This window comes from Tenebrio molitor, chromosome Y, assembly GCF_963966145.1.
Source record: "Tenebrio molitor chromosome Y, icTenMoli1.1, whole genome shotgun sequence".
Taxonomy (NCBI): domain Eukaryota; kingdom Metazoa; phylum Arthropoda; class Insecta; order Coleoptera; family Tenebrionidae; genus Tenebrio; species Tenebrio molitor.
Window position 1 is genome coordinate 2,380,672 of NC_091056.1, and position 20,524 is coordinate 2,401,195.

General features: G+C 34.8%; 2 long non-coding RNA genes across 2 annotated transcripts in view; one reads left to right on the forward strand and one right to left on the reverse strand.

Moving 5' to 3' along the window:
- The window catches only part of LOC138140545 (uncharacterized), a 100,400-nt gene extending 96,477 nt beyond the window's left edge, over positions 1-3,923 (forward strand). The window contains exon 2 of the long non-coding RNA XR_011162595.1: positions 3,559-3,923. This is a non-coding gene — a long non-coding RNA (uncharacterized lncRNA). The remainder of the gene's footprint in view (positions 1-3,558) is intronic.
- LOC138140549 (uncharacterized) overlaps positions 1-20,524 on the reverse strand; it is a 390,561-nt gene that overhangs the window by 60,197 nt on the left and 309,840 nt on the right. The window lies entirely within an intron of this gene.

Below are 20,524 nucleotides of genomic sequence, written 5' to 3' on the forward strand. Positions count from 1 at the left end.
GGCGGCTCACACAATACAGAGCCCTACTAGATGACAGACAGGATGCGGGAGCTACCATCTCGGGTGATGGGCCTACTCCACTTTTGGCGTCGCCCGACCTCGCGCCGCTCCCGCCCCTTCGCCACCTGGGACTGATCCTTCTGCCCCCGACTTGCTGCTTTCGGGGCCCGTCTGCCCTGTTCCGGGGGAGTCTGTCTGCTTGCCATGTGGTCTTGGGTCCCTGCTTTCTGAGTGTACTCCGGCAGCGTTGGCCCTGTCCTCTCCGGATATGTTTGTTTCCGTTAGTGATGGACGTGAACCTCGACGTTTCTTCCGCGGCGTCGGTTTCTGGACCTCTGGATGGTGGCTTACGGTCGGTGGGACCCCCTGCTTGTAGGATTTCTAGCAGTCCTGGCTTGCCTCATTCGCAGGTGGCTGATCCCTCGTCGGCCGTGCCCTTCGCGAAGAACAATAATGATTTGAGACACTTCCTCAACTCTAAGATGCCGCCTAGGCATACTTTTGTTTTAGTGTGCGACAAAAAACAGATTTTGTACTTTTATAATGATAAAAGCAACGCTTTAATACAGTAAAACAACTCAAAATCGTATCTCTAACAAGGATAATTTTTTGTTAACATTTGTTATGTTGAAAACCAGTGCATTACCTTTGTTCATTTCTTCATGACATACTATAAAAATAATGTAATAAACACTTAACTATGAAATATGTCAACTTTATTACGATCAATGAGACTTTCATCAAGTAATTTTAATTTTTATTAGTGGTCCCTTAATTTTGTCCAGAAGTGTAGATAGATTTAAGTATATGTAGGTACAGTTGGTTGCAAAAAAAACGGAAACAGTTAGAATAAAATTAATCACTTTTTTACAATTTTTTCATAGTGTGAAACCTTCTTACGAGAGATAGGTTAGAGTTATGGTCAAAATTCAATGATATTTTGAAAAATTATTTGATAGATATTGTCAAGTAGACAATTAGTTGACAAATGAACAAAATCAAATTTACATTGGGAAATTTTCTTTTCCCGCTTTTTTCACAACCATCTGTAACATGAAAAATAAATATTGAATAAGTAACGGGTGACTATTAAAATTTTCACTGAGGGTTGGCTATGGTTAATTCTTTGTTTTCCGTTGCACCTTAGACACTGACAAGTTTGACATTTGAAAACTATGTTTTAATTGTACTGACTGACATTTGTCGTTCGTTCTTGCGTGTGTCTAAAGTAACAGAAAAAATAAAAACTCGTTCAAAGCCAACTCCAAGTGAAAATTTTAATAGTCACCCGTTATAAGTATAAATATGAAAAAACACGTTATTCTAATTCGAAAATAATGTCTTCATGAGTCTCATTGTTATTATCAGTCTTGCTATACATTGATGTGTTAAATAGTTCTAACATTTTTGTGATGGGATAAAATTTTTACGTGTCCCGTTATTTTTAATGCTGACTTGCTAAAACAATTCCACTGACAGTCTCAATAAGCAACCGATTTCGAGAATTTGTTTTTATTAGATTTATCTTACTGAATACTCGCTCGCATTCGGCGTTTGAGTGTGGCAAACACAAAATATTCAAAACAAACGTTGCCAAATGTTTGAACAAGTATTCACCTCCTTCATTTTTAATATTTAAGATATAATTATAAAATATATCAATCTGTGAAGAATCATCAGGCAATTCTTTATGTAAAGGTAATTTTCTGTACTCATCATCAATGCTTTGGTAGCTACCTGAAGATACAAAGCGGGAGAACTCGTTTAAAATAGGTAGTAAACTGGAAACTGTTCTCGAAATTTTAATGATATATCATTTTTTGGTTGCAAAATGTGAAGATTTATAAATGGATTATTTTTAGTAAGATCATTCCTTTTGTAACACCTCCACTAACACACCACCTTGGTCATCGCGAGTCAAGTCCGAGCCCGAGTTACCAATCTTGTATTTTGCCGAATTAAAGCTACGTTAAATTTCGGACAGTGTTTGTGTTCATTTTCGCCGCTGATCCCTGGAACAGCCCCTTCCGGTCTCGAGGAGAGAAAACATCCCCTCAGAACCTGTTTTTGATTTTTGAACACAGAGTACTTAAAAAGTTCTGACTATTGGTCAAAAATATATCCAACATTTTAGGTGAAATAGAAGTATCTTCCTTTTTTTCAGCCACTTTAATTCCTAAGTACAATGAATTTTTATGTCTGAAATAGATTAGTTGGATTTACTTCAGATAATTCTCTGGAAGTGATATACGAGTAATCATATCTTAAATATGTTAATAAAAGCCCCCTAAATTCCTTTTCCATTCTTTCATGAACTTGCAAAATAAGCACTTGGTCAGTTTGAAAATGTTGATCCATGCCTACCACCTTGAGCAAGACCCAATTTAAAAAACAGTAATAGGGCAGTCCATTGTTCAAGAATTCTTTTAGACACCATAGCCCGAGAAAGCGCCACCGTGTTTGAGCAGGTTTAAGGATTTTATGTACTTCTATCAACTTTAGAAAATAGTTGGAATTCCTCAAATTGTTTTTGCCTCTTTGCACTAGTCTGTAATATTAAAAAACATTATTATATAAAATATAATTAACTAGAAAAAAAAACTAATCACCTTAAAAAATTGTAAATATTTCCAGCTAATATTTTACACTTTTCTGGTAGTTGTTTACATGCCTAACTAGCACATAAGTGCTGTGACTGTGAAATGCACTTGGATATTTTTATTCCAGGACAGGAGCTCTGCAATCTGCTTGCAAATGAATTAAATTCTCCCATCATTGTGTTGCATCCATCTGCCCCAAATCCAATTAGATTATCTAGTGTTATGTTTTTAACTGTTAGTGAATTAGTGACTAGCTGGAACAAATGTTCAGCAGTACAGGTATTATTTCCATCTTTACATATGTCAATTAATTCATAAAATTTGCTAGAAATTTTGCCTAATTTCTGGTCAAAATACCACACTACTACACAACAACACTTCTTTGTCCCACTGTCTGTAGATTGATCAATTAATAAGCTGAATTTAATATTTTCACTTTTTAAAGCATTCACAATAAATTCTTTTTCATGTGCACCTATAACATTTGTTGTAATTGCCATAGCCTTTGTCCTTTTAACAGATATTTGTTTTAATAGCTCTGAGTCTGGAAAACAATTTCGTAAACCATCTTGTAAGTGGTCTATTGTTTTGAATGAGAAGTTGTGTTCAGTAGTATACACTTCTTTTCCAACGCGTACCGACCAATGACCGAGGGTGGGGGGAGTTTAATAATGGCGCCAATTTAGGAATTCGAATTTCGCAAGGAGCGTTGGAAAGAAACCGTTACCACAATTCACTTGTCGTTTGACATTTTACTTGGCGCCTTGACTTACAGTGTTTTGCTGTTTTTTATAGTATTTTGCTGATTTTTGGCTTCATCCTAACGTTTCACGACTTATTTTGATCTGCAATTTTCATTGCAAACTTTCATTTGATTTGTAATAACTTTTGTAATACCTATTCGTTTTAAGGTTATGTTACAGCAGGGCTCTCCATGACATTATAGTTTTTGTTTCAGTGAAAATAAACTAATTTGCCATATATGTCAGAAGAAATTTGTTTGCGTTTCAACAAAGAATCGACATTTGAAGACAATGCATAATGAGAAAGTGGAAGAAAGAAAATCCCAACACATCAAGTGCCCAATATGCTCTGAAGAGAGAAAGGAACTTTTAGCAAATCATGATAGCCTTATTCAACATTTAACGAAGGTACACAGTGTAAGTATCGAACAATATAATTTCAGTTTTAGGAATATGGAAGAATTCAAGCTTGAAGAACACAGGAAGGTAGAGAAGTGGATTATGCTTATACTACAAGTGTAAACCGTCCTAATGGTGAAAAGTCTATATATTACAATTGTAATCGTAGTAACTCCAAAGGTTGGGATTTATCAATTTTCAACGGAAATAAGTAATTAAAAAAAAAATTAGGAAATAAATGTAATTGTACTAAAAGAGCTATGAAGACTGGTGGTAGCATTCGGATTTGTGGAATATGCCCATCAAGAATATGTGCTAAAATCTTTGGAAATGATAACTTTTAATAAGTCTTTTCTAGTATTTTTTAACTATCCCACCTCCACCCGGCGGCACGGCAATTTTGCCGGAGTACATACACTATTACGGATATTACTATCAAGTAATAGTGCAGTGCTTATCAACATAATTACCGGCGTCTTGCCTCCGCATTTTGACTTTGTTGTGTATTATGTTCTGTGTCAATGTTAAGGAACTTCCTCACGATGTGACATGAGTATAATAATATACCTTTTTGAATTTCAACTACCAATGTGTTATCTAAATCCAGAATTTTTAAATTTTTAAAAAGAGATTGCGGTACTATTCCCGTTGCTGAAATTACAAGTGGTAAAATCGAAATTTTTTCTAAACACCAAAGATTTCTCATAGCAACGGACAGCTCTAAATATTTATTAATTTTTGTGTTATATGTCTGTGTTATATTATGTGAATTTGGAACAGCTATATCTAAAAGATATGCTTGCTTTTGTTGTTTATTTAAAATAATAATGTCTGGTCTGTTATGCTTAATATGAATGTCAGTTAAAATTGTTCTATCAAAATATAACTTGTAACTGTCATTTTCCAAACAACTTTCTGGTGTATAACTATAATGTGGTTGTGTATTCTTTAATAAATTGAATTTAACAGCTAAATTCATGTGTATAATTTTAGCGAATATATCGTGTCGTTTTTTATATTCGCTTTGAGCCAAAACGGTGCAAGAAGAAATAATGTGTTCAATTGTTTCCCCTTCAGTTCCGCAAATCCTACATTTATCAATTATCGATTGTAAACCGCATATGTGTTTTTTATAATTTCTTGTATTTATAACACGATCTTGTATTGCAAATATAAAAATAAAAATGTTAGTTACTGTTAAACTTTTAAGGAACGATAAATGTGAAATTTATTAAAACACATGTGGGTCATGAAGATGAATTAAGAACGAAACGTTCGTCTCAGAAGGAACAGACACTGATAGTCGAGCAGTTACAAGCAGGTATTTCAAATGACAGGATATTAGAGAATGCAAGAAAAATTCGTGACAATCAACTGGACCGATTAAATTTAATTACAAGAGGAGATCTAAGAAATTTAATAAGATTCAACATTGATACGAAACGAGATGCAGATGATATGGTAGCTACAGCATTAAAAGTTGAAGAATGGAATGAAGAAGGAAAAAATCAAGGATTTTTATTCAAGAAAATTGGCAAGTGACTTTGTATGTTAAGTTTATTTAATGTGAAAAGAATAACTTTTTTCCTGCCCAATATAGTGGAGGTTGGTGGTGGGAATTAATACATTTTGTTATAGGTGAAAGTCATTCTGATTTGAGAAAAGAAAATTTTGCAGTAGGTTATATGAACAGTATTATAGAAAAGAAACTCAGGGACCACAAAAGAATAATTTGTATAGATGGCACTCATGGAACAAATAGAAAAGAATATGAATTAACAACAGTACTTGTGAAAGATGACGAAAATATGGGATTTCCGGTGGCATTTTTAGTTTCAAATAGAAGAGATCAGACTATTCAAGAAGTATTCTTTAAGGTATGAATAGAAAGAATAGGGGAAGACATTGATGCTGAATTTCTTTTTAAGGAACTGAAGGAAAAATTAGGGGAAGACATCGATGCGGAATTTCTAATGAGCGACGACGACCCAAAATATTATAATGCATGGATCAAAGAAATGAAGACTGATAAAAAACCTAGAAGACTACTTTGCACATGGCACATCATTAAGAACTGGAACATCCAAGGGAAATCAAAACTTAAGAAGCAAGAAAATAGATCACAGATGAAGAAGGAAATGAGGAAAATTTTAACGGAAACGAAAATTGAAAAATTTATAGAGTTAAAGGAAAAGTATTTAGGCCATTTGAAATAAGAAGGCGAAGTTGATTTTTTGACTTACTTAGAAAAGTAAGATTAATGTGACATTTTATTTATTTAATTAAGAAACATTTTTTAGGTATTATTTTCAGAGTGAGGAGAGGATCATGGCGTGGGCCCATTGCTACAGGATTGGTGTCGGAATTAATACGAATATGGCAATTGAAAGCTTGAACAAAGTATTGAAGCACAATAAGATGCATGGAAATCGGAATATTAGGTAACTTATGTTTTAGTAATTATATGCAAACAATTCTACATTTATGTATATTTTTTTCAGAATTGAAAAATTATTGGATCTGCTGGAGGAACTTGTGGAAGAGGATTGTAAATAAAGAGAGGCCGAATGCTAATAATTATCAACACCGAGTTACGCTAAAAGCTCACATGCAGGAAAGAGAAATGGACAATTTTGTGGATTCAGTGGAATTTGGTAAGTTTCAAGTGAAGTCTTCGTCAGGTGAGAAAGTTTATATCGTATTATATAATGAATTGTGTGATGAGGATTGTCGAATGATGTATTGCGATGAATGTAAAATATGTATACATAGATACATGTGTGAGTGTCCGGAGTTTAGTGTGAACAATGCCTTGTGTAAACATATACACGCGGTAGCTCTGTATGAAAGGAGGAGTGAATCTATTTCAGCACTTTTAAATACAGAAGAAGAAAAGAATTCTGAGGAAGATTTATGTATTGAGGAACCTTCAACAAGTATAATGAATTATCAAAATGAATTACACCAGTATTTGGACGAGGCATCTTAAAATAAAGGAAACGATTTGATTAGTTCTGAAAGGACAAAGGAAGTACGTTAAAAGTGTATGGATTAGAAGTAATGTTATTTATTTGTAAAATATATTTACAGATTGTACTAGCAGATTTTGTTAATCGGGCGAAGAATCTAGAGGGAGAAGCATTTGATAAAGTGAAAGAGATGATAATAGAGTGCAAGAAAAATATCGAGAACGAAACAAATAATCAATTATGCAGAAAAAGAAAAATAGAGAAGCAATTGTATTATCCTAACAAGAAATGAGTAGTGAGTATTTTGAGAAATTCTTGAAGATATATATTTCATTTCTAAATTTCTAGTATAATAATGAGCAAAAATGGTCGGTCAGTTGGGGTTGGTGGAGGGACAGATCCGACTCCCTTATCAGATGAAGTCAAGAATAAAAATAAATTAACCATATTTAACATTTTTTTGGTTTTACGTATAAAGTTCTACTGCAGTTTGTGATGAAATTTGTGTTTTTTCTGACTCCCATTTTTTTTAAAACATTCATCTAAAAATTTATTTTTTATTAATTGGCTGTGATAGCAGCAATGCTCACGTTTTTAAATGAAACACCACATTATTTTTTTTGAAATTGGCGCCATTATTAAACTCCACCCACCCTCGGTCATTGGTCGGTACGCGTTGGAAAAGAAGTGTATGCTCGGCTGTGCACGTTGCTTTTGTTAACTTGGTCGCGCGATGGTAGCTGACTCGCAAACTGTGGCGGCGGGAGAGCTCGGTTCGGTGCGGAGTCCGGGTATCGGCATCCGGAGGAGATACGGTTTGTGACGGATGTGATGAATACGGTCGGTGCGGTCGGTTTCGCGGTAATTTTTCATCTTGGCTCGAAGAAAGAACGGAATTTTTCCGCCACCGGGAGCGGTTTCCCAGTAACTTCGTTACAAATATTATAAGTTGCAATATTGAAATAATTTTTTTCTTACCTTATTGTGACCATTAAACGTTCCTCATGTGAAATTGGCCGGGCGTGGCAATTGTACCCAGTGCAAGTGTTTTTTTCTCGATTCAGCAGTACAATATAATCATTGGCATGTATTCGAAAAATTTAGCTTGGTGTATCCTCAAGTCCTTATACCTACAAATGGTGAAACTCGCCATGTGTAAATCGTTTAATGTTTATTGGATGTGCAGCATATCGACGTTTTGTCTTTTTCTTCTGAGTAAGTAAGTACCATTTCACTGCATTTGATGAGACTAATATTTCTTCTTCAATATTATTATAACTCTTTTACAAATAAAACCACTCGTGTAAGATATCCAAGATAAGGAACAGACACAAGAATGTTGACGAATTCAGTAGGAGTTTTAAGCGTCGACTTTTAAGCGTTAGGGTACGTTTATGTTGGAGTTGCGATGAGCGATAAGAGCGGCGATAAGAACGAACTGCCATTTGAAAACAATGATACTTCGCTCTTATCGCTCATCGCAGCTCCAACATAATCGTACCCTTAGGGTACGTTTATGTTGGAGCTGTGATAAACGATAAGAGCAGGGATACTGGCGAAATAGAGAGAATGATTGTCATTGGTTTGTATTAAGGCGTTTATGTTGGAGTGATGCGTTGAGAGTGTTGAGACACGTTCGGTGGCCGAGCAGTGATAAGGGCGGCGATAATTGATTTGTCTATTTTCTTTGCTTTTATCAAGTTTGTTCGGGATAGATATAAACATGTTAATTGGTGAAATATTTGTCAGGCCCGCCTTGTGGGACGAAAAAAAAAATAGAAATCATCATAATAGATTTTGAATCCTATCAGATATAAGTAATGAATTATGATATATAATCGAAAGTTTCTATTTTCATTCTCATATACTCAAAGAATTTTGCAGGGTATTGTCTTACTTCTTTATAAATGTCGTCGGACGGGCGATGGACTTGGGGATTACTCCGCGATTAAAAGATTGAACGATTATATTAGTGTGTTACATATTCAAGTTGTACACGATTAGTGGGTTTGCGCGGTGACTCTCTTCTAGCAGTGCTGGAAATGGATAATTTGAAAAGAATCGAGATACAGATAAAGACAATCAAGGATGAACCTATCTATACTTGGGCCGCCCAACAGCTGGAGTAATAAACTGGCGTGATCTTCACGTGATTTTCGGGGGATGGTTTCCTATTGTGTAAAGGGCGCGCGTTAAAAATATGGTGCAGCTCAATGCACGCAGCTGAAATTTTCAAGCTTCCACGGTCTCGTTGCAAAGCGCCTTGCTGTATCGTATGCTTCGTGCTCTTGTCTTTTCGGTGTTAGAGTTAAATTTAGTGATTAAATTTTAATCATAAGTCAGTCTTTTTAAGACTTTGTTTACAATTAAATAGGAAGTGGCACAAAACTCAAATTTAGCGAAGCAGTGTAAATCAGGCTTTTCATGACGTCGCTACGAACTATCACGTGAACATTTCGTGATCACTCCAGCTGTTGGCCGGCCCAAGTATAGAAACAAATGATAACTAAACTTTTTTTTTTCTCAAAAATTTTCGTATGTAAGAACAACATTTTTATACTGTTGTTTAGACAATTAAAACTCTCGAAAACAAATGACTGCTTGGAATTTTATTTGGTTCTAAAACATGTATTTTTATAAACTAAAATTAACCTGTCCAAAGATTTTTTTGAAAAAAAATTATTTGTTTAATTTTTAAGGAATTTATTCCATACTTTTGCCGCTCACTGTAGATAACGGATAATAGATAAAAATGTTTATCTAGATATTATATCTGGATAAAATTATACAACGTGTCTCAGAAATAAGTTTATAAATTTTAACTGGTAATAGAACTCGTTAATAGCAACAAAATATTTAAATACATTTTTTTCCTAAACCTTGACGTTATCGAGTTAAAATTATTGAAAGATTTGGCACAAATTTCGTTACGCGCCTTTGAGGATTACTTGCTTCGCCAATGCCGATAAGCGAACAACAAAAAACAAATGTAAGAAAACTTTCACTTGTTTCTTGCGAGCTTACGCACAGCGGCTAACTGCTGCGCCCGTTCCTGTGACAATAATAATTAGAACCGAGGAGAAAAAAAGGGAATAAAACGGTAGATATTAAATGAAAACAATTTTAATAATAAATATTTCAAACTGACCCTAATGAATGACAAAAGATAGTGACAAAATGTCTCATAAACTTACTGTATTAATCCGTAAAAATTCTCATCAAGTGATCAGAGTAATTAGAATTACTAATCATTATAAGAAATGTTCAAACTGACCGCCGTGTTGTCAATACAATACTGAAGACGCCGACGAAGTGATCCTTCTACTCTTTCCAGCATTCCTCTGTTATTGCGAATCGTTGTGGCTGCATTTTCGACCCGTTCTCGTAAAACATCAATTGTATCAATTGGAACCGAATAAACCAAGTCCTTCATATACCCCGACAAGAAGAAGTCGCACGGATTTAGATCTGGCGATCTGGCAGGCCAGGCTACAGGACCATTTCGTCCTATCCACCGTCCAGAAAAGTTTTCATTTAACCAATTTTGTACAACCTGTGCAAAATGACACGGGGCGCCATCATGCAGATACCACATATTCGCACGTTTTGCAGAAAATGTAAATATTGTTCGGCATTTAGCCGGGGTGGCATAATGTGAGGTCCTATAAGCTGTCCATTTTCAATCCCGGCCCAAACATTAAGGGTCCTCATCTCGAAGTGAAAACTCGAGTTTCGAACAATTTGGGTTGCATAGTCTGTAAATGCTGAATCTATCATGACAGCGGAACCTTCTCAGCGGGAGTGACTTACGGTCACAAAATGCTGAGAGCGGTCTTCCAGGTAAAAAATATATACCATATGTGAAAAAACAAGTCATATTATAGCATGTTTGTGTATATTTTTTGCATATTTGTCCATATTTCAGTGCATTTTTAGCTAAAAAGCGTGCATATATATGCGCATATTTTCTTCATTTTTTAGTGCATATAATCCGAGCTTTATAATTAATATCGCCTAAGATTTATTAAGATACCAACAAAAGTAGGATATATTCCAGCAAAAAATGAGACGTGCTTTATTATTTAAATATAATTCAGAATTAAACTAGATTCCTTTACACATATTTTTATGCGTTAAAACTAAGGTACGGAACGCGCTACTATGAACTATGACAGTTAATAATTATTCGTTATTTTTGTTCATTACCAAAAGTGAAAAAAGACCATGAACTCGAATGAAATTTCAAATTCTGTTGGAATTGAAGAAATTGAAAAAAGACCAGCTTTATGTAGTAAATCAGCAGTGAGTCCTCGCACAGTGCAAAAATTTTGATTTTTAATTTATGATTATGAAAGGTATTCAATATGTTAAAGGATATCTTTATCCTATGTTAGATGTCATATTTAATTAAAATCGCATTGATTTTATGAACTGTGCATAAGCAGTCGGCCGATTAATAGTCGACTGTCTGCGCACCAACGCCACCAACAGCCAACCAAACAGTTTAGTTTGCCTGGTGTGCGCGGAAGCTATCCAATCGGACTAAATTATCGGCCAATTATTTAGTCTGTAGTGTGGCCCTAGCCTTAATTACATATTTTAGTTTATTGAGGCTGAAGGTAAAACAATTTAATGTGAATATAAAAATTTAAAAAACGGACATACGGACACGAATTAAAATTTAATTTAGAAAAAAAGCCTATTGCCGTCTCGATCATATGTAAATCATTTTGTTGCATACAATTTTATGACTTCATAAAATCTACGTTTTTTTTAGTTTTACTTAACCTGTCCTGAAGATTCCCTTCCGATCTCATATGAGCGATTTTATGACGCGTGATCATAAATTGCCCAAAGCTTTTTGCTGATTGATCAAAATTTAAACCCTGGCTATTATTTAATTATTCTTTAAATTTGGGAAATTGATTCCTTGCCTTCGAATTACAATTCAATACAAAAAAAACATCCAACAAAAGAACCGACTAGCTAACGACACATATCCAATAACATACATTTTTCATCAAGTGCATTGATAATTGCACTTGACATAAGAATCTGCAAAAATGGTACTTTACAGATTCACCTGTCACACTCTACAGACTATTTCGGAAAAAAGATAGTTTTGTTCATTTACCGACATGCTAAGTAAATATAATTGCAAATATTATTAAATATAATCACAAAATAATAGTAGAAGAAACGAAAACGATGCCACTGTATTGGTGAAACAATATTGTTACAATTTATTATTAAATATATACTCTGAAGTTCTTCAACGTTTTCGTTTCTTTTACTCTAATTTGTTAAATGGATCTTCATAAAGTAAAAGCCACCTCCATGCAAATATAATTCTTTTTTGATATCAGAAAACAATCAACAAACAAACAATACACCGGAACAACACAGAAAAAACGAAAATAATAAAAAAAATTAAAATAATATTTAAAAAATCATACCATCATAAGCAGGTGAAAATACATTAATGAGCTAACAAGAATAGGTCTGTAAAAAAAGAAATGCTTAAATTGCCTTTTTGGGCATTCATTGTGTAGTATCAATTGCCCTTTAATTGGGGAGGTAACAAAGTAAATACTCATATATATATATATGAGCCCTAACCACTAGGTTGAAGCCTTAACATTATGTATGATTTGATTAGTTGTTACAAAAAATTTGAAATTACTTTTCACATTTCTGGAAGTGAAGACCGGATTTGATTTGATGCAAAATGCATAATACCGCTTATTTATTTTGTAACAATTTCGCTTCGTCCTTTGGTTTTTACTTTTAATTAACGTCAAATAATTACAATTGGTGCGAGGACTGAAGAATGCTGTTGAACAATAACGTACAAAATCGGTACAACTACAGAATGCTTAATTTAATTAATCAGGTCTCCTTCATTGCTAACTTCTAATAATGAAATTGTATAAATTTTATTTGTTGTACTTATTTTGATGTAAAACAGAAATTATTATTGACTACTACAAAAAAAAAAACAATTTCAAAGTCAACTAGTAAGTAGTAGTGAAATTTTTTTTTTTTTAAATTTGAAATAAAATTTTATCAGAAAAAAATATCGTGTTAAACAGCTTTTAAATACAGACAGATTGCGTCAGTTAATAATGTATGCTCACCTCCTCACCCCCTACCCGTTTCCACATAGACTTTAAATTTATTCCACCTTCTTTTTTCAAAAATATACAGGCCAATGTCCTTTCGGAAGTATGTTAAAAGTAGGCCCATTTCTATGTAGCCCATACGTATATTCATCTTCGTAAGTTGAGTTTTCAGGTCCTTAAGTTGAGTGTTCTGGTCCGTAAGTTGAGTGTTCAGGTCTACAATTTTTGAGTTGTCTTTTGTCAATTCTGATTTTAGGTGATTTATTTCTTTATCCGTGTTTGGGTAGTTGCTGTTCTGGGAAGACTTGAAATTGTAATTTTGTGATCTGCAACTTCCTAAAAGTAGCCGTTAAGATTATTGCCTACAACAAAAAAAAAAGGTTGATATTTAAGATATAAACTAAAACTTGTTGTGAGCAAGAAAATAAAAAGTAATAAAAGCAGAAGCTAAAGGACAAGGCTGATAAATTTTATTTTCAAACAGGATACGTTTTTTTTTTTTTGTTACACTTGTTATGCATTTAAATTTTAATTACTCATGTCAGAAAGTTCAAGCGACATGTATTCCACGATTTTTGATCTAATCTAGCAATCTCACGATGAAATGGCGATTAAGTGGTTGCTGTAATAGTTATTTGTATCACAAGGCCAGAAACTGCACGTTTGTACGGTTTACAATACTCGTCTAATGCTCGCAAAACCGTTTCTGGACGTGTGATAAGGGGGGAACACACGATCAAACATGTCTTTCATACATGTACGCGCGTACATGTTTGTCAAACATGAACGTCCGTGTGTTGACCCGAAAACGCTTCAAACATGTACGCGCATACAAAAAGTCCGTCAAACTTCTCAACCTGGCTTTGCCTGAAAACAAGTCCGTGCGTTGATGTATGCACATACATGATTGACCGTGTGTTTTCCAAACGCACTTGTTTGCCACAGACTTATTCAGGGCAGTACGTCGTACTGCTCACACACTGCTAAAGAGGTTCCTGATTTTAGATGGTGTAATGGGGCAAGTCTTAACTCTTCCAGTAGGTTTCCATGAGATAATTGTTCCCGTTTTAAAAGCCAATCCTTACACCATTTTTTACGACGGTTTTTATTTTTCCAGTATTTTTGTTTAACTATGGTAATAGCGCACGCCACTGCCACCAAACACAACTCTTCGGACATCGTTTTACTCGGCAGCAAAGAAAACGTGTGAACAGGTTGATTAATATCTAGACTATGATGTCTTAAGACATGTTTGATCGTGTGTAGGTCGGTAGTGTTTGACGCTGATTTTGACAAACATGTACGCGCGTACATGTATGAAAGACATGTTTGCTCGTGTGTTCCCCCCTATACACAAAATTTTTCATGCCGACTTCTGCGGATTTTTGTTAAATGGAAGTTAAAGCACTTGTTTTAATAATTGGTATTAGGGACTTTTTTTGTGTTGGCAACAATTACATTTAAACATTTAAATTTTAAAATCAACATCGCTCTTGTTTCCTGACATTTATTAGATTTAATTAATTTGTTTTGTTTTTGACATTTTCCTGAAACATTTGTTGTAATAAATACACCAGCCCATATTCAAGAAGTGGCTCGAAACGTTATTTTAATTAATTTTAGTTAAATATTGCTTCTTTGTAGTTTGTACGTTGTTATAAATAGAAAAACATTTTTAACGAGCCATCCACAGAACAAACATTGACGTTTGATAGAATTCTGATAACAAATGCCAACCGAAACCGATGACAACTCAAAATCCCTACTTTTAGCCAGACTAGGCCGGCAATGCATCTGTTTCTGGACGATTTCGAGATCTGTAATTTACCAAATTCCGGCCGGAGGCACGAAAACTTATTTTGGTCTGGATTTTAATATTTTTGATTGTCTTGTAAATATATTTTGATAATGATTCATTATCTTTTGTTTCTACAACCAAAGTGAATACACATATACCGGACAAATTTGTTTTAAAACTAAAAAAATTGTTTAATAAAGTGTTTTGCTTGTTTATCAACATTTTTTTAAATGAAATATCATTTTTATCTAATATGTATTATAAAAATATCTCTCTTCATTTTTAATAATTAATACATATTTCATTAACTGAGTAGGTACATTTTTTATTTACAATAAATAAAAGAAATGACTAATACTAGAGAAAACAAAATTGTAGCAGAATATTACACACCATTGAAAATCAGACAACCATCTGAACTTCAGCAATTTAAAAATAGTTACAAATCTTTTACTCTTGATAAAAAACTAAATATACCAAAAAATATCAATGAAGTAACTCAAATGAGAAATCGTAATTTTGCCATTGAATATCTCAATTCGACTGTAAATAAAAAACTAACAAAGACAGAATTTTGCAAATTTAAAAATATTTCCAGAAATTCCCTCATTAAGGGGCTAAATTCAGTTGGCATAAAGATTGCATGTAAAACGAGAACAAACGGGAACAATCCGGAGCAAAAGGGAACAAATCGGAACAATTGGGAACAAAAGAGAGAAAAAGTAAAATAAAAAATAAAAAAATATTCGATAATGTAGAACATAAACCAGGTAGTCGTAAAAATATAAGTTTAGATCAAGAAGCAGATGAATTAATTAGTAAATCTTTAGTAACTTTTCAGTCATAAATGGACAAACTATCTAGTTTCATACATTCCCAACGATGAGAAAGAAAAATGGAAAAAAGATTTAAAACCTATTATTACTGAAATAGACAGATTAGAAGATGGAGCAAAAATAGTTGGTTTCAAACAAGAAGTAAATATATTGCAAGAAAAACAGCTAATTTATTCCTTGAACAATTAATTCTGACTGACTGTGAACTAGAGTCCGCTAATAATAAAATAGATGAATTGGAATATAAATTAGATAACTACAATAATTACGATCCTAAGAAACTAGCAGAATTAAGAAACAAAACAGTAGTAATACCATCAAACATCGATGATGTAAAGAAAAGAATTCTGAAAATATTTGAAAGACATACTAAAAACACGAGAGCAATAAATGAAAAGACTAAAAAATTGTAAATTAAATGGAAAGTACGGTATTCAAGAATTTAAATATATTCAATGAAGAATATCCAAAATTCCGAAAAAAGTTTTCATGTCTTATTCAACAAGTTAATAAATTAAAAATTATTATTTTTCTGGTTATGTTTATTATTGTAATTGTTATTATTAAAAAATAGCGATTTATTTAACAAGTCCATGAACGTACTGTTACGATTTAAATTTCGCGCCAAATCGTAATATCTAGAAGGTTCGCGAACGTTCCAGAACGGGCACTCGGACCCCGACTTCCGGTACCGGCCGCGACGAATTTGCGAGAGTAGGGGCAAAAGGTATAAAAGGTGGAACCGACGCCATCTTAGATGTTCACGGTTCACGACAGGGTCACGACCGTTACTCCGTGTGTGTGTGTTTGTGCTCAAAGGGGGAGATTAGGGGGTGTTTTCCCAGTGCAACAGGTGTTGGCAAACTCGTGGAGGAAGACCGAAACGGCTGGAAGAATCGTCCAGAGGGAGCTCCAACCGTACGCTGCGGCGGATCTAGGCTTTATCCACGAGGGTCAACCACCCTTCGCTTCGGCGGATCATATTTCGCCACCCTGTTGGGCCGCAGTCATCCCCCAGGATCCCACCAGAGAGCAGGAACTCACACCGGACAGTCCTCGGCCGAGGATCCCGAAATCCAGGAACCATAACTATCTGGCAAGGTCCTTCAGCGTCATCTTATCTTCGTCCGCCATTTTGGCAAATTTCTTTTACAGAGTTTATGTTATCGGACCTGAAGTGACCTCGCCAGAAAAGACGAGTCGACTGGTTCTCGGCAAGTTTTTTGTTTTGTCACTTTTTACATCGGGGCTATTTTTTTACTTTGTTTTGTTTCATCCCTAGGAAGGGTCGAGGGGAGGAAGGACCCCGAGGACCTTCCGTGGATACGGACGGCGTAGTGGACTAGCGGCGAAAGAAGGACTCGGAGGACCTTCCTTCAGCTCGCTCTTCCCCGGACTAATCTGGATTGACTTTCACGCCCTAGACCAGGTGTAAGAAAAATTTATTTCGTGTTTAGTTTCAACATTTTTCAAATATTTAAAAATCGCCTGGTCTGAACGGGCACGTTTTGTAAATTTCACTTTGTATTTTACCTTCTGCGCTTTTCATATTTCAAATTTAAAACTTTGCTTTATATATTTCCTCTATTACTTAAGGACATTTTGGAGTTACCACTTTACTTTGATTTATTTGTATCATTTAGATTCAGGTTCAGTCTTCAACACAAATTAGGTTACAGTTGTATCGCCCGAAGTGGCACCTAGGTTGTCTTTTACATAATTGTGGATTGTCTCACTGTATTACCTAACGTGGAGAATTAAACTTTTGTAATTTGAACTTGAGTTTCCATCCAGCTCCTGGAATTTTACCGTGCCTGTTAGTCGTTACGTGTTTTTCATTATTCTTCTCGCTCTCGAGACGTTGGTGTGTGTGTACAGGACCGAGGAGACAGTCAGTCACAGGAAAAGCGTTATTTAAATTTTTCCCAGTGGAAGTTGAAAAATGTATTTACTAAAAGAGTAAATTAATAACGTAACAGTACCTATGATGATACTAATACGTGTCCATAAGCTAATGTACCTATCTGTAGAATTAGGTATAAGGTATCTTTTATCATCTTTCCAACTTAGAGACTTGTTCTTTATTTCTTCAGTAAATATATCATGTTTACGACTCCTGATCGCTTTCTGTCTATGGAAGTATTCTTTTTGATTAAACAAGCAATTTTTGTAATCTTCAAAACTTATTTTTTTTAATACTGTTTTCTTATTACCTTTTAATTTTTTCGAAACAGAATTTTCGGTTCTGTAACTGTACATTTTTGATCTTAAACATATGTACTCTAATATCTTAATACCATTCAGTTCATCTTTTAATTTTCCTATCACTTTCTTATTTTTATCAGAATATAATGGATGATCCTTTGGATAATCAGACGTATCAAAATAATCGGGATTGTTTTTCATAAATTCAATAAAGGGCCCTAAATGATCGAGATGAATTAATTGTATGATAAGGTCTGATATTTTTGGGAATGGAGTGTAAATATCCGGGTTTCTTGCCTCTGCGTTCTTTAAAGTGCAGACAAGGTAAACACGCTTTGATATACTTGCGGACAAAACGGTTCATTTTAGGAAATCAATAGTTTTGTTTAATTAGTGCAACTGTTTTGTCAAAGGCGAAATGACCAATATCGTCATGATTTGCCTTGACAATTTGCCACCGACAACGTTTTGGTACTACCCATCTACGGTTTTTGTTATGTGTTTTAGAGTGTCACCTTGATCTTGGGCTTCTCGTGAATAGTCGGCTTCGCGTATTACTAATATTTGATCTGCGTCGGGATTTTCTGGAAAATTCCGACTTCGCACATCCACGTTTTTCTCATTTCTGACCCTGCCTTGTACTGAATAGTGAATGAAACATCTTGTAAGGATAAGACCCATCGAGCGATTTGCGGAATTGTAGTTTGTTTGGTTAATGCATTTTTCACGGCATTACAATTGGTAATAACGCTAAAGTGATGGCCGGTCAAATAAATTCTGAATTTCTCCAAGGTTTTAACGATTGCCAAAAGCTCTAACTCAAAGGAATGATAATTTTTCTCTGGGGATGTGGTTTGTTTGCTGAAAAAGGCGATTGGTTTTTCTCTATTGTCAGAAAGTTGCACAAGGATTCCAGCATATCCGTCCCGGCTCGCATCGGTATACACAGTGAGAGGTAATTTAGGATTAAATATTGATAAAATGGGTTTGAAACAGATTTTCTGTTTTATGGCATTCACTAAGGTCGTGTGGCTGCCGGTCGGCCAGCATCACACTGCATCCTTTCGCAGCAGGGTTGTTATGGGAGACGTAAGGCGAGTGTTTGTTGTCGATGTCCAAACATAACACAGGGTTTTGGGTAAATCGCCAAAACCGTTGTATACTCAATAAAAAGCACAACTTGGTGTAACAATTTAATGAAATATAACAACAACTATGTACAAATTGATAAAAAAAAAACAATGAATGAATGAATGTGTCTCTGAACAAGTACAAAAAGGGAATGAATGAAAAAATGTCTTAAAACTAAAACTAGTGGTCGGTTTGTACATAACAGGGTGGGGGAGGATCAGCCCTAAGGCTCAAAGTCCAGGTAGGATGTAACATAGCTCTGCTCCTTGAAAGTATGTACTTTCAATGAGAAAGAAAAATGAAAAATGATAAAGATGAATACATATGTCTGTACATAATAAAAAAAGTTACTGATACCAATAATACACAGGTGAACGAAACAAATTAAAAACTAAGTGTCACTTTAGTCGTCTATTGGCAACGGACACACTTTGGCCAACGCACGTTTTACAACACCGCGCACCGTTTTCACAGACACAGCTCTCGTGATTCCATCCGCACCTGGATGATATTCGGAAATTCTTCCCATAATCGAATGTTGTGGAGGAAGATTATCTTCTCGGAGAAGAACTAGATGACCCAATGGAGGTGGTTGCCGTGTCTTATGCCATTTTTCTCGTTGTTGTAATTGGTGCAAATATTCTTTAGACCACCTGGTCCAAAAATGTTGTCTTAATTTTTCGAGTACTTGGTATCTCGATAACCTCGTAGTTGGCACATCCGTGACGTCGTGTTGAGGTGGTGACATCAACGTCTCGCCAATTAAATAATGCCCTGGTGTTAATGCACTAAGGTCTGTAGGATCATTGGACAAAGGGGTGATCGGACGAGAATTCAGGCATGCTTCAATCATTGTTAAAATTGTGTAAAATTTCATAATTTAAAAGAGTGTTACTTAGAATTCTTTTCAAATGTGCTTTGACTGACTTTACATCTGCTTCTGCTAATCCATTCATGTGCGGTGATTTTGGCGGAATGAATTGCCATTTTATTTCATTGTTCGATAATGAGTCGATTACTTCCGATGTGAAATTTTGTGATCGAAATAAATTTGAAAGTTCACGATTTGCTTTTTTAAAATTGGAACCGTTATCAGAATAAAGTAACGACACTTTACCCCGCCTGGACATGAATCGTTTCAACGCGTTTAAAAAAGTCGAGGATGTGTAATCGCAGACTAATTCCAAATGGACAGCCTTTATCGTGTAACAAACAAATATTGCAACGTAACTCTTTAGTGTCTTTGTTGTTCGCAAGTGACCATTTTTTATTAAGAACGGACCCATACAGTCTATTGCAGTCCAGGTAAAAGGCCTAGACGGAATAATTCTACCCTCAGGTAAATCACCCATCAATTGGTCGTAAGATAAAGGATTTATTTTAAACCATTTCATACATTTGAAAATAATTTGACGAACCACGCTGCGACAACACATGATCCAATATTTCTGACGTTAGTCGACTGTTGTGGCTTGACATCGAGCATGAAGGTTTAGAATGTATGATTGACCTAGTAATGTGATGTGATTTAGGCAAGATAAGTTGATGTTTTTGATCCTCATTTATTTTTGCAAATTTGAGTCTACCACCAACTCTCAATAAACCGTCTTGATCTAAATAAGAATTTAGTTTAATTAGTTTACTGCCCTTTGGAAGTCCACCATGTTTTTTAAGCATGCGGATGTCTTCTGCAAATGATTCTAAGTAAGTTTTATCACAAC